The sequence below is a fragment of the Lissotriton vulgaris genome, chromosome 6 (genome assembly GCF_964263255.1).
Source record: "Lissotriton vulgaris chromosome 6, aLisVul1.2, whole genome shotgun sequence".
Lineage (NCBI taxonomy): Eukaryota > Metazoa > Chordata > Amphibia > Caudata > Salamandridae > Lissotriton > Lissotriton vulgaris.
In genome coordinates this window covers 491349388-491363704 of record NC_141694.1, presented here as the reverse complement: position 1 = coordinate 491363704, position 14317 = coordinate 491349388, and the positions used below count along the sequence as shown (strand labels likewise).

The 14317-nt window shown below is 40.9% G+C and overlaps 1 protein-coding gene across 13 annotated transcripts in view; it reads right to left on the bottom strand.

Annotated features, from left to right (window-relative positions):
- Positions 1 to 14317, bottom strand: part of RIMS1 (regulating synaptic membrane exocytosis 1) — a 1970833-nt gene that overhangs the window by 543890 nt on the left and 1412626 nt on the right. The window lies entirely within an intron of this gene.

Sequence of the window (14317 nt, the reverse complement as noted above, 5' to 3'; positions counted from 1 at the left end):
ACATTTGAAAGATTTCATGAAAAAACAAACAAAAAGCACAACTTACATTAGTCTAACAACTGTGAAAGTAGATATCAGATTAATGTTCCTAAACTAAGATAAAATTTTGTACATAGACATATCACAAATATCCTATAAAATTTCCAAAGACACCAATGAGTACTATTGAACATGGACAAACATGTTTTTAATAGTTCAAATTTTTTATACTTTGATGACACTAGACACGAACCAGCACAAATAGGATAGTTTAAATGGTTTGCATTTTCATTCAAGTTCTTGCATTTATCCTACAGAAAACACAACCATCAAAATGGGGAATAGTTCTAGGCAAACAAAGAACCCAGTCTTTCAAGAACGAAAGTGAAATTAAGCATTAAGAAAAATACAACATTTTTAATTAAATTAATGGACTGAGGAAATCTGACCTAAAAACCACATCCCATCCAATACATAGTCTTCAGCACTCAAACATTTAAATTTAAAGACAGCCCATTGAGACTGTATAGCAGAAACAGGCAAGAAAAGTTCAGTTTTTCTAGGAATATCAAATACAACATCTTATCTAACGTTTTACATTACTGTTAGGGAGGCTTTTTTTGGTGATCTCTAGGGCTTACCTCTTTGGGGCCCTATGGTCCGCATTCGCCCACCTGGTGAATGTACAGAGAGATTTGATAGTCTATTTGCCTAATGTGGGTACCGTCAGCGTTCTAGATTGTCAGATATTGGGCACATACAGGACCACAAAAGCATATTTAATGGCAGACACTGTGTGTTCTTTTCAGACAAACTCAAACTTGTAATCATTGCACAGAGGTATTATGCAATTATAGACAGAGGTTTTATTCAGCCTTGGGACTGCTTTATATTGTGCTTTTTACATTATGCTTTTCTTTTTTTTGTAGTTGATCAACATACAGTTTTAAATTTCAGGTTACAATTAGGGGGCTTATTTTGATTATGTCCAGGTCTTTCCTCTTTAGGGTTATCCAGCCTGCTTACAACTCTGGGAGAATGTGTGGTGAGAGCTGATTGCCTATTTGCCTTCCATAGGCTCCATCTTTTAAGGGGAGCTCTCTAGCTTGTTGGGCACTACTTGGCAGGTGCATTCCCACTAAAACATATTGAATGGCAGATGTTGCACATCTGCACCACTGGCATGCCAAAGGCACACCAAAGGTAGCCTGTCTGCATTATGCCCGTCATGGGGTGTATTTTTGTTAACTAGACTTGCTAAATGAGCTTTCTGGGCTGGCCATGACTTTAACAACGCCAGAAGGGAATAAAGTTCTGCATGTTAGTAGGCCTGTATGTAGACAAGGGACAGTTGCAATTGTAGAGAAGGCTAGGATTGTGCTATGATGGACTCTAAGTCTGGGGGGAAATTCCTTGAAGCTTTTGTAATATTAATGCCACAAAAACATGAACACATAAAAAATAATTGAATGAATACAACAGCATTGCTTCAATGCTCCTGGCAAAAATCAAACAACCCTAAAGACAAATTAGCCTAACCAGACATAACAGAATGAACAAGTCAATGATCAGAAAAGTTTAAAAAAAAATATTCAAGCAGAATCTACAATGCAAAATGCTCCAATGCAGATTTCTTAAAACTAGTGGCAGAATTTCACAATCCCAAATGTGCCAAGGAACTCAAAGGAACCCATTCCCTTTTGCAGAAATGTTGTCACACACTGGCAATGACAAAAGCAGACATGTTGGATTCATACTTAACAACAAAAAAAAACAAATAGCACTAACTCTTTTCCAACAAGCCCCACCCTAGGAAAATGGTTAATATAGCCTCGGCACTCCTTCAAAGGACTATTTCCAACTGAATTTCTGGATCTTGGTAAAGCAAAGAGGCCAGCCATTTGCCCATTGACCCTTGTCCACCACACATCTTCAAAAATATTCTTATAACAACTTCAATGGTCATCCCAGTCAAAACACTGATCAATTACTCCTTAATGATGGGAGTTGTGTCAGAAAAAGACATATATGTGCCCATTATTAAAGAAAACAAAACTGGACCCTCATGACACCAACAATTTCAGACCTATAGCAAATGGGTTATTCCTAAGTAGGACTCACCCGATTAAATAATTCATTAAAGAAAACTCCTTACTTTCAGACTTCCAAATGGGATTCCATATAGGAAGAGCATTGATTCTGCCCCAATGTGCCTCTGGAACGGCTTTAAAAACACCAACTTGGACCTTTCAGATGCCTTCAACAAGCGGATCATGGCACACTAATCCTAAAATTGAAGAACGCCAGCATTGATGATACCACTCTTGCTTGGATCGAATCCTACCTACAACACAGAACAAACGTGATCCATACTCCTTTTTTCTCACAGAAGTCCTAGAGCATAACTGTAGGAGTCCCTCAAGGCTCTTTCATCTCACCCTTCCTTTTCAATGTCTTAATGAGACCCTTACCGGAACTGATTTAGGGCAGGATCTAGGTCGCCCAATACCGGTCGGTAACGGCCGAAATTACCAAATTGTGGCCGTTACCGACCGGTATTGTTTTTTTTTAGATGTAGGTGGCATTTTTAAATGATTCAGTATTTTACCGAATCAGTAATTTAAAGATTCGGAAAAATACCGAATTCTTAACATACCGATTCGGTAAATTACCGAATCCAGGATATAGGGAGCACTCCAGTTGGTGCATTCGTCAGTTAAGGATTCATTATTTACCACCAACTACAAGTTGGTGGTAAATAATGAAAACCTTTGAAAAAGCATTTTTTTTGCTTTTCCAACAGTGCGATGTGGCAGACATACATGCCCTTAGGGCATACATGTGTGCCACATGTTCACCCATACACAATTGAAGGGTGCAACAGGGTGTCAAAGTGACACCCTGCCACCCTTCAATGTTTTCCCCCTTTTACCGAATCGGTATTTACAGATTCAGTAATTGCCATTCATTCCTATGGGCCTCCAGGCCGAATCGGTAAATAATGATTTGGTAATTACCAAAACTTACCTATTCGGTAATTTTTAACGAAAAAATACCTACATCCCATTTACCTATTCTTAAATACTGAATCGGTATGATTCGGTATTTAAGAGTTAGTAAACTGGGATTACCTACATCTGGCCCTTAATGTCTTTGTGTTCACCAGTTATAACTACACAGAATGCATGTAGATAACTCTTATAATGGAAAGCCCCAAAGACATAGGAAACTCCAGAATCTTCAGTTGCCTCTTGAGTGTTGACCAGGGCATTATATTCAGCTCAAATTGAATGACGCCAAAACTGAAATACTTGCCTATGGTGACTGGAAAGCGTATGACTCTCTCTGTGAATGGGCTAACAATCTAGGACCTCTACATAAAATATCTAATAAACGTAGAATTAATACGGACTCCAATTTGTGCATGAATGCTAAATTGGATAAGCAATCCAGATCAAGCTTTCAAACCATGATATCACTACAGTGCATCTTCCCATGCCTAGGATTCCCCGACAAAGTACAAGCAACATCTCTCTTGTCCTATCCAAACTAGATCTTGTTAATAGTCTCACCTTTATCAGCCATGAGAAGATTACAGAGAATTCAGAACTCTTCTGCCAGACTACTACTACATGTAAACCACAAGCCCTTATATCCCCTTCCTTAGGGCCCTCCAAGGTTACCAGCTGCCAAAAGATCCTCTATCAGCTGCTTTGGCGCACACACAAGGCAATACATAGAATACACATTACTTCTCACAAAATGTACCCAAGAAATAAACCTACACTTGAGACTGGCATCCTGACATCCTGTACCAACAGAGAAAATAAAACACATGAGTGGAACAGTTAAACTATGGAATTTGTTTCTCCCACAAATAAGAGCCACTGGGAACATCTCAGCTTAAGAAGACTAGCAAAGAGCTGACTCTTTCCTACATCATTACAATACTCAAAACAAAACACTATACAACAATAGTATGAACAAGACAATAAAAGAGTAAATTATACAAATATAGAAAATGTAAAACAATAACTTCTGCAGTGTAATATGTACACACACGTATAAATATGTCTGTGACTATATTAAAAAAAATGTATATTGGAATGTATGTTTAGTTATGTGCTACATGTGTATCTGGAAATGTAACTGGTATAGTTACGCATGTATGGATCAATATGGGTTTTGCCTTTATGTAGGGATATACCTGCAAACGTGAGTATGTACTCATAAGCTCAAAAGTATAAATGATTTTTTTAATATGAATGTGTATATATTGATATACTACTGATGTAGTGAACAAGGCGGACTTGTCCGCCGAAACGCGTCTGGTCGTCTTTCTTGTTAAAGACCTTTGATTACGAATCCCACTGAGTCGATGCCTGCTTTCTGAAAGACTTTTTGAACACAGGATTGTATATATATATATATATATATATATATATATATATATATATATATATATATATATATTATATATATATGAAATCCAGATCCTGGAAAGAAAGCAAACTCCTTTACAGCGAACTGCTACACCAGGAACGGACCACCACAAAGGTTTGAAGTTTTCTTAGTGCAGTTTAATCAAGCCTTCACACAACATGACGCGTTTTAGCCGGGTTTCCCCGATCACCTATATATATTGTCGCTCCAAGGTTGTCCACCTTTGAGTAGCACACGAGCAGCAGCTTGATTTATGTGTAGGTGAGGACGGGGATCCGCTTGTAGATGCCGCTCCATAATGGATCTGCCCGACGCGTTTCGAAGCTCCGTATGCTTCTCTTCAGGGGCTTTAACGGAAGCGGTGTGCGCAACCGCTAACCCACTTCTCCATTTTCCATATGACACACCCACCAATGGGAGGCTCAAATGAGACTGTGTATTCTGGGAAGTGTGGTGCGGAAAGCACACAATCAAGTCATGTACAGACCCCGCAGGTGGGCCCGTCCTCGATCCTGTGCACGGCTGCTGTTTCACTTCCGTGACCCCCAAGAATGACGGGGTGGTGCATACTCCGCGGCTGGACGGCCGCGTATAAATTGTTGCTCAAAGGTGGACAACCTTGGAGCCACAATTTATACGCGATCCCCGTCCTCACCTACACATAAGTCAAGCTGCTGCTCGTGTGCTACTCAAAGGTGGACAACCTTGGAGCGACAATATATATATATATATATATATATATATATATATATATATATATATAAATATATAAATATATAAATATATATAGACACGGCCACACACACACACATATATATGTTTGTGCGAATCCATGAATATTTATGTTTCAGATGAATGTGCGTGTCTGAATATGTGAAAATGGCTATCTACATGTAGATGCAGCTATGTATTTGAGATTAAGCATTGTAAAAGGGTATCACAATTATATATATACCAAAAATGTTTTAAATGAACATCTGCTATGCATATGACGATACATGTATGTTTTTGCATTAGATATATATTTATATATGTCAGATTACGTAAATATGATTATAGGGTAGGTACTGATACATGGGTGTGTATATATATATATATATATATATATGTATATATATATATATATATATATATATATATATATACATATATATATATATATATATATATATAAAGCGCTCAGAACCTCGAACCAGTTTTCGAAGGAGACGACACAACGTAGTGGAAAAACCTTTTCTTTATTTCTATCTTTATTTATATATATATATTGATAGACACACATATACACATTATACTTATAACTCTATTCAAGGCATTAACCCATGAATGTATGTATATTTATTCTTGGGTTAATAACATGTATGGCAATTTAAGTATAATGTATATGATGTACATCCTACCTATGTGTGTCTATAGAAATTGAAGATGGAATAATGAACACTATCACTTTAGATGGAATGTCTGATGGGATTGACTTTATAGTCCAGTTTACAGCAAATAGGCACAATGCATCTGCTGTATTCTCTATGCTTTTTGCACAGACAGTGGATGTAATGCAACATGATAAAAAGGAAATTAAATCGATTCTATGGCCCACATCCTATTGTGTATGTAGGTGCTTATCATATAATCATATATTATATGAATTAAAAAGAACTTCACATCTTCCTTTCCTGCAAATCTCTAACTCATCCCAAACGTTTGTTTCTGACTTCTATGGACTCCCAAAGAAGCTTTCCAAACACTTCCATTTTTCTATTTAGTTTATCCCATTAACAGGTCCACATGACCACAACTTCAAATAACATCTCACATCTTCCCTTTACTAATCCTTTTCAATTAATCTATTCCTATTCAAAACACTCAAATAAATGCATGCAATCGCAAACAATTTTAACACAACTGACCCTACTAGGAAAATGAAGCACATATTGTTGTTCAACTACCTTTTGTCCTCATCTTTGATTCCAGAGTAGCGTGATACACACTGTCAAGCGCTTCAATGCCTCCTCAGGGGTACTAAGTGCTCTTTAAAAAAAAATGTACAACATTGCCCACCCACGTTAGATGACCATCGCCACGTTCAAGGTTTATGAGAGGATTAGCCATTGTCAATGAACCATCAAAATGTAGTAGTACTTAGGGATTTTATCATGTATACAAAGGATTTACATTGTTAGGAGTTTCTAAAAGTGATGGGATGTTATAACCTGTCCAATATATACAGACTGCTGCTCGCGTAAAAATACATACTTTGGGCTCCAGAATGTTCAGTTATGCTGATTCCTCCAGGGACTGATCTTTACTAAGTGAATTTTGCTACTGCCCTGGTCAATAGTATACCGTCTGTACATACATCCTCAGCAAAGCAACCACAGCATCGAACAATTCCAATATAGAAAGGATCTTAGAACAAACATCTAGAAAAGCCACTAAAGGATATGTCCACATGGCATTTGCATATTAAGGTTTGGTACCTCTTTAGTAAGGAGCTCTTTACTGCTCTGGATCAAGAATTGCCTACAACCAACTATAAGAGGTACTATCTAAAGGCAACATTTAACTGGTTTACTAACTCCCTAAAACAAGCTAGGTATCTTGTGATGCAAACTGAAAAAAATGGTGGGCAACCTCTAATTAAAAGGATCCGGTTACTTAAAAGCAATAACTAAAGACATATAAGAGCTGTTTACAGAAAAATCTAATCATTTGTGTCATTTTATTTTAGGAAATAATTTCTTACTTTAAGATCGTTATCTTGCCTATTTGGAATTTCATTACTCAGAAACCCTCCCAAGAGCTCTGTAATAGCCTTATATATTATTTGTGTTGTCTACAATTTAGGGTCATCAGGAAAACTGAGTACTATCCCCGTCCATTATAATTCAAAGAGGCACCCTCCAGGGCTCTACCTTGTCTGCATCATTGTTCGCCCTAGTAATCACACCCTTGGCATTCCTCATTAGATGCTGAATACGGGGAAGGCTTTGGAAGGGAGGCCCTGAAGAGCACATAGCTCTATACGCAGACAACATCCTATTATTTCTTGGCGAACCGCAATCTTCAGGCCCCAGATGCCTCGAGATCCTTCACCTTTATGTCGAAGACTCTGACCTGTGGATTAACACGAACATGTCATTGTTGGTACTGGTTAAGAGGGATGTGGGAGGACTGGTGCCCTGCGATTCTGATACAGCCTCTCGCCTTTAAATATTTAGATATCTATTTCTCCTGCCTCCCAAGACAGGCTTTGAATCCAAATTTTCAGGCACTTATGAAAGAATTGACTAGGTACCTGAGAAAGTGGAGCTGCTTTCCTCTAAATCCTATGGGGCGGTTAGCCTTGTTTAAGTAATGTGCCTCCCATATTTTGTATATGCTCTTGCAAACTTCCCTCACTCAATCCCCCAAAAGATGTTTCAAAGAGTCATCAATGAGAGGCATTCATCTCCACAAGGAAATATGAACAGCGTGCAGAACCCTCAAACTCTCCAAGACTGTACCTGAGTGACCATACTTTGCTAAAGTACAGCTCTACGTTTTATCAACTGGATCCCAAGCTCACCAGGATGATGCCATTGTGGCAGGACACATGGCTGCATCAAGTATAGGGATTCCAGGGCTTTACGCACTGGAATAAGATAGTAATTAACTATCTGGAGGAAGTTAGACACGGTGGGGCACTGTTGTTGTTACAAGATTTATAGGAGCCTTACCAGCTCACATGCACATCAATTCCACTGCTATCTCCAATTTCATCAAGACCTACTTGTCCATACTCCCATGGATTTCCAGATCCCGGAATACAATCCCTTCGAACCTAAACTACTTTTGGGGAAACTGTGCCACGGGGCGATCTCTATGATCTATCAATCCTTGATAGGTAATGCACCAAATCATTTCACAGTCCTACAACAGAAATGGGAGACATGGGTGAAAGAACTGGATAATGATGACTGGCGTGGGGCCTGCCTGGCCCCTAGATTACCGACTATCTCCTCATGCGTCAGCCTACTTATCCCCACACAATTTAACAGACCACCCGAGAGATTTCAACGTGCAGCTGAAGTCCCACAGGCCAATTGTGCAAGATGCTCCCTCCTTAAAGCTGTTTTCTTTTTCATATGGTTTGGTCTTGTCCGGCACTTTTATTCTTTAAGGAAGAAGGAGGTGGTAAGCTCTCTGTGATCCCCGGCCGCCAGATTGACCTTGGTCCTAGGACAGCCCAATTGTGTCTATTTGAGGAGACTGGGGGACTGAGAATAGAGAGGACCTTTATCATGGTTGCCGCCTTAGGGCCAAACGAGATCTTGCGTGTAACTGGAAGTTCCCAGAACTTAATGGTTGAGTCTGACCTCTCCTTTAAAACTCACTTCAGCAATAAAACCTAGAGATCCTGGTCACAGCGATCATGTGTATAAGGAAGAACAAGTTATTTGCTTAAAGTAACATTCTTTGTGAAGAAAATGATTGTTCCCACATATTACTTATTTGCAATCTCTTTGAGAAACTAGAAACATTTTACAGCTCTTACCATCACTTCAGTGGTTTTGGAACAGTTATTAGAGGGAGGTTCTGGCCAGGAGGCCATGTAACCAAAATAAACATGTGGTGATACCAAGCAAAGCTGTTTTTTAGGTGAATGGTAACCCATTTTTCTTGCCTCAGCTTTGCAATTTAGAAAAATGGGGCACAAAGTACCTTCAAGAGCGTGCTTTCACACAACTTGCATACAATGTGGCTTGGTATGCATCTAGACAGCCCATTTGAAATGTTAATTGCCTCTTGATCTTTTAAAATAACAAGTTACTTCCCTTCGGTAATGTCTAATCGGGTAGAGACTCTATCTAGCTGCACATTCCTGGTCTTAGAATTATCCTCAGACTGGATCCAGAAGCTTTTCATGAGCAGTACCCCTGCAAGCCAGTAGGTAGCATTGTTCAGCTCCATGTGGCGTCATTACCATCATCCACACTGGACGTAATGTGCACGGTGTCTTTATAGACGCAACCTCTGCTCACCAACATCAGTTTCTTTTTGCGACTTTCCACGCCAGAAGAGAGGAGCCAAGTAGAACACTGACCACTGGTGGATAAAACTTGTGTCCTTAAAGGAGAAAACCCAGTCCCTAGAGATCTGATCGCAGAGCGGGGAGCATGGGTGGGTTGGTAAGGAATCTGTAACTAGATAAAATCTCTACCAGGTAAGACATTACAGAAGGTAAGTAACTTGTGCACCTTAGAATAGATACTAAAGTAATACCTCTGCAGAGGTGGGTCTGCAGAACAAAGAAAAAATAGAAAGTCATGCAGGACCGAATAGTTAAAATGCCTATCTTGACGGACCTGACTTTCCAGGCAGTACTGTGAACATGTGCAGAGAAGCCTCATTGCCACCAGACAAATGTCCAGGACCGTAACTCTGCGTGCTAATGCAGTAGGTGCAGCCTTGCTCTGGTGGAATAAGCATGTAAACCCTCAGGGAGCTGCTTCTTGCATATTCCATCTGGAGATGGTCCATTTCTGCACAGTCTTTCCTGTGTTGGCTCGGGCATACCTCACAAACTGTTGTTCATCCTCCCAGAATTCTTTCATGTGGTCAGGATAGATTTACAATGCTCTCTTTGGATCCAGTCGATGGAGTTGCTCCTCTTCTTTAGAGGTTTGCGGCGGAGTATAAAAGGTAGGCAGGGTGATGGACAGGCCTACATGAAAAGGAGTGACACATTTCAATGCTCTCCTGGGCGATTTTAATCTGCACCTCGACTCCAAAGCTGACGTTCAGGCACTAAATTTCCATCAAACCCTGGAAATTTTTAACCTTCAGCAAAGGGTTAAGCAACCCACTCACCTAGCCGGACATACACTAGACGGGGTTTGCACTAACTTTCCCCTTCTAGAAACCCAAACTCCTGTTCCACAAATCTGGACAGACCATAACCTGATCCTGTTCTTCATTAGAACCCCGCGCCCTCAGAACTTAACCAAACCCAGTTCACTTCCAGAGAACTACGTCAACTGGAAAACGGTAGAGGACACTTTCAAACTCAAGCCTATCATTGAGACTCACATCCCTAGTCTGACGGGTGACGTAGAACACGACTCTAAACTCTTCCATAAATGGATGCAGCATGAGATCAAAGTACGCGCCCCACCTAAACGCGCCCGGAAAACAGATAAAAGAGGCAAGATAAATGCCCCCTGGTTCACGCCAGAATTAGCCAAGGCCCATCTACTGTGCAAAAAAGGAGAACGTAATCGGCGTAAAACTTACGACATTACGGATAGAAACTCTTATATCCAGCTAAGGAAGAGTTACCACTCCAGTATAAAAACCGCCAAGAAAGAATTCTACATCAAAGCCATCAAGGAGGCTAAACAAAAACAAAAAACATTGTTCTCAATAGTTAAGACTTTTACTCACCCCAAAGCGCTACAGCCCGAAATACCTCCCTCCCAAGAATTCTGCAATCAAATAGCGGACTTCTGTGAAGAGAAAATCAACCTAATTCAGAAAGACTTTCCCCCATACCAAGTCTCTCAGACCTCCACCCTCTCGGAACAAGCAGAAAAAACAACTGGAAATTTAAAAACGTTCTCACAGGTCAGTCTATCCCAAACCTGTGAAGTAATTCTAGCGTGCAAATCAGGAGCTCCTTCTGACTCCTGTCCCCCTAGAATTCTCCACCAGCTAATTGAAGTAGTGAATCCCATCATAAATAAAATAGTAAACGCCTCCCTTAGCACAGGCGTAGTTCCTAGAGAATGGAAACAAGGGATCGTAAAGCCCTTAATGAAAAAGCCGAATAAATCCCCCTCAGACCTTACCAATCTTCGCCCAATCTCACTCCTCCCAGTCCTGGGAAAAATTACGGAACAGATGGTCTACAGAGAACTAAAAAACCATTTAGAAACTTATAACATCCTCCATCCCCAACAATCAGGTTTCCGTCCTCAGCACTCGACGGAAACAGCTTTGATTGAACTGACTGACTCCATTAAACTACTACAGGACCAAAGAAAGAACGCCGTGCTGATTTTATTGGACCTCACAGCAGCGTTCGACACAATCTCGCACTCTATACTACTGGACAGACTAAAGGATATTGGTATCTCCGACGTGGCTCTGGAGTGGATAACAACAGACGGATCACAATCCATCGCACTAGGACCTTTCAGCTCAGAAGAGAAAAAGATTCGCTCTGGAGTACCACAAGGCTCCATTTTAAGCCCCCTGCTTTTTAACGTTTACTTAATCCCTCTCATTTCCCTGATCGAATCATTCGGCATACCTGTTACATCGTATGCCGATGATACCCAACTCATAGTCCCGTTAGATGAAAACTCAACGAATGCCGAACAAAATCTTAAAAATTGCCTGAAGGACGTTTTCCACTGGATGGAAAAAAACCACCTCAAATGCAACGCCAGCAAGACAGAAATCCTCCCTATGGGGAAAAATGTAAATTTCTGTCCTAGCCTATGGTGGCCAGAGGACTCCACCGCTCCTCCCCAGACCGTTACAACAGCAAGAAACCTCGGAGTCATATTCGATTCTGACCTATCTTTTGACCAACACGTCAGGAATGTGGCAGGAAGCTGCTTCGGGATTATAAAATCTCTTTAAAAATTCTTTGATTTCCTACCAACTGACGCAAGAAAGGCAGTAGCAGTTGCACTAATCCTCGCCCGCCTAGATTACTGCAATGGTCTAATGGCAGGAGTGAAAAAAAACTACACTAAAAAAACTGCAGAGCGTCCAACATTCAGCCGCCAGACTGGTACTAAAACTCCCCAGGAGGTCCTCAGCATCAACCGCTCTGAGAACCCTCCATTGGCTGCCTCTGCACAAAAGGATATTTTATAAGATCCTAATCATCGCATTCCGGGCATTCAACCGCACAGGCCCCAAATATCTAACCAAACGTTACCCCCACTACAACCCCCTGAGGACCCTACAATCCTCCAACAATAACCTGCTAAAACTTGCCAAATTCAACTTAAAAACCAAAGGTGGGAAAACCCTGACCCATCTGTCCTCTAGAGCATGGAATTCCATGCCCCACAACCTCAGGTCACAGACTAAAGAAATCCATTTCAGGAAGCAACTAAAAACATGGATCTTCAGTCTCCCAGACGAATATGTAATGGCCGCCATCTAACCCCGCCTCTGTAATTGTATGCATACTATCTAACCAGCGCCAGGATGCTCCTTCCGGAGCGATAGTTGCGCTCTATAAATACCAAAATACAAATACAAATACAAATACAAATAGAATGGGAGCTCTAGTGAGAAGAAGCAGCTTGTCTTGGAAGTTGGTGAGGTACATAGGCTTAGATGACAAGGGCTGGCGGGGGCTTAAGCGAAAAAGGCTGGAGCTCACCGTTTGTCTGTATTGTATTGTCATTCATTGTTTTTTTTTGGCATAACATTTGCTTTCTCTCCTCTTTAGGTGTGGAATTCACCCTTCCTGTATGGAGGTATTTCGAATGTTCACAAAAGTGCACATTGTGATTGTGTTTTATTTTCACTTATTGCAGTAGCTATAAATTTGAGAAGGTCCTGAAGAAAGCCAGGGCAAATTGCCCATTATGGCTGAAACTAGTTGACCAAAATCTGCGGCGTATTTGTTAAAAGCTGAACCTGCATTCTTTTTAATAGGTTTGGAAGCAAACTTCAATAAAGTTTTGTTTGCCGCCATATCCTTTTTAATCTCTCACTAGTTTTTGCACTGCACTGTATTCGGCTTGTGATTGTACGACTATAGGCTGTCTGTCATATTACGGTGGCTTTTCTGTTTTTTTGACTATTTGGTTCATACTCCTAGATCACAGTGTCACCTCCTGAGTGAATGGGGTGCTGTGACAGGGAAGCTGGAAATCCAAATGATGACACTGGCCACGAAGGGCAGTTGATGGAAATCCAATAGTCATCTTCCAATCTCAGAGATAGTCTAGTCTTCACTTTTTGTTTTCTGATGTAATGCGTCTGGAAAGAATTACAGTCATATTTTCTCTCTATCTTAGATCTGTCTCTTTGACCACCAGATTCCTTTATTTATTTATTTGAGAATTTTATAGAGCGCGCAGCGGCCCCAATGGGGCGTCCCGGCGCTGAGAACTCTGAAAAATAGAGGTCATAGGGTCAGATAGCCAGTATTAAGAGGAGAATAGATGTGTTTTCAGGGATTTACGGAAAGCTGATTCTGTCTGACAGGTGCGTAGGGCTAGTGGAAGCTTGTTGTTGTTGCGAATATGAGTTGGGGATTGAATCTGATGTAGGTCGGTAAATATGTTCCCTAGGACCCTTTCTTCCTTGTGAAGTTGAGTTTTGCAAGGGAAGGAATAAACAGAAGGATCTGACAAAGGGGAGTAGGAAGAGGGTTAAGTAGTAATACATGGTGGTTGTGTTGTTCATAAACACCTGCACTAGTATTCCCTTGATGGAGGGTAGAATGCCTTTCAATGCCAGCCGGATCACCCTGAGCACTAGTAGGTTGATGTGGATCCCAGATTCCACCGGAGATTAGACCAGAAGCATCTGATCGCCACCTCTCTCAGATGGCCACCCAAACCCAGGAGTGATGCATCTGTCATCACTATCAGAACTGGTTGGGGAAGGGAGAGGGGTCTGCTGCTGATCCATTAGCTGGCTGTTAGCCACCACTGCATACATTTCGTAGTTCCCTTAGAGATCTGTACTATGTTGGAGAGATTTCCCCAATCCTGCACCCACTGGACCTTCAGGTCCCACTACAGAGACCGCGTATGCCAGATGTGCAGAAGGCCATGAGGCCCAGCAGCTTCAGAGTCAGTTTCTCAAACATCAGTATCATGGCTTGAATATCCTTGACTTGTTGTTCTGGAGGATAAGGCAAAAACTGCACTGTATCCAG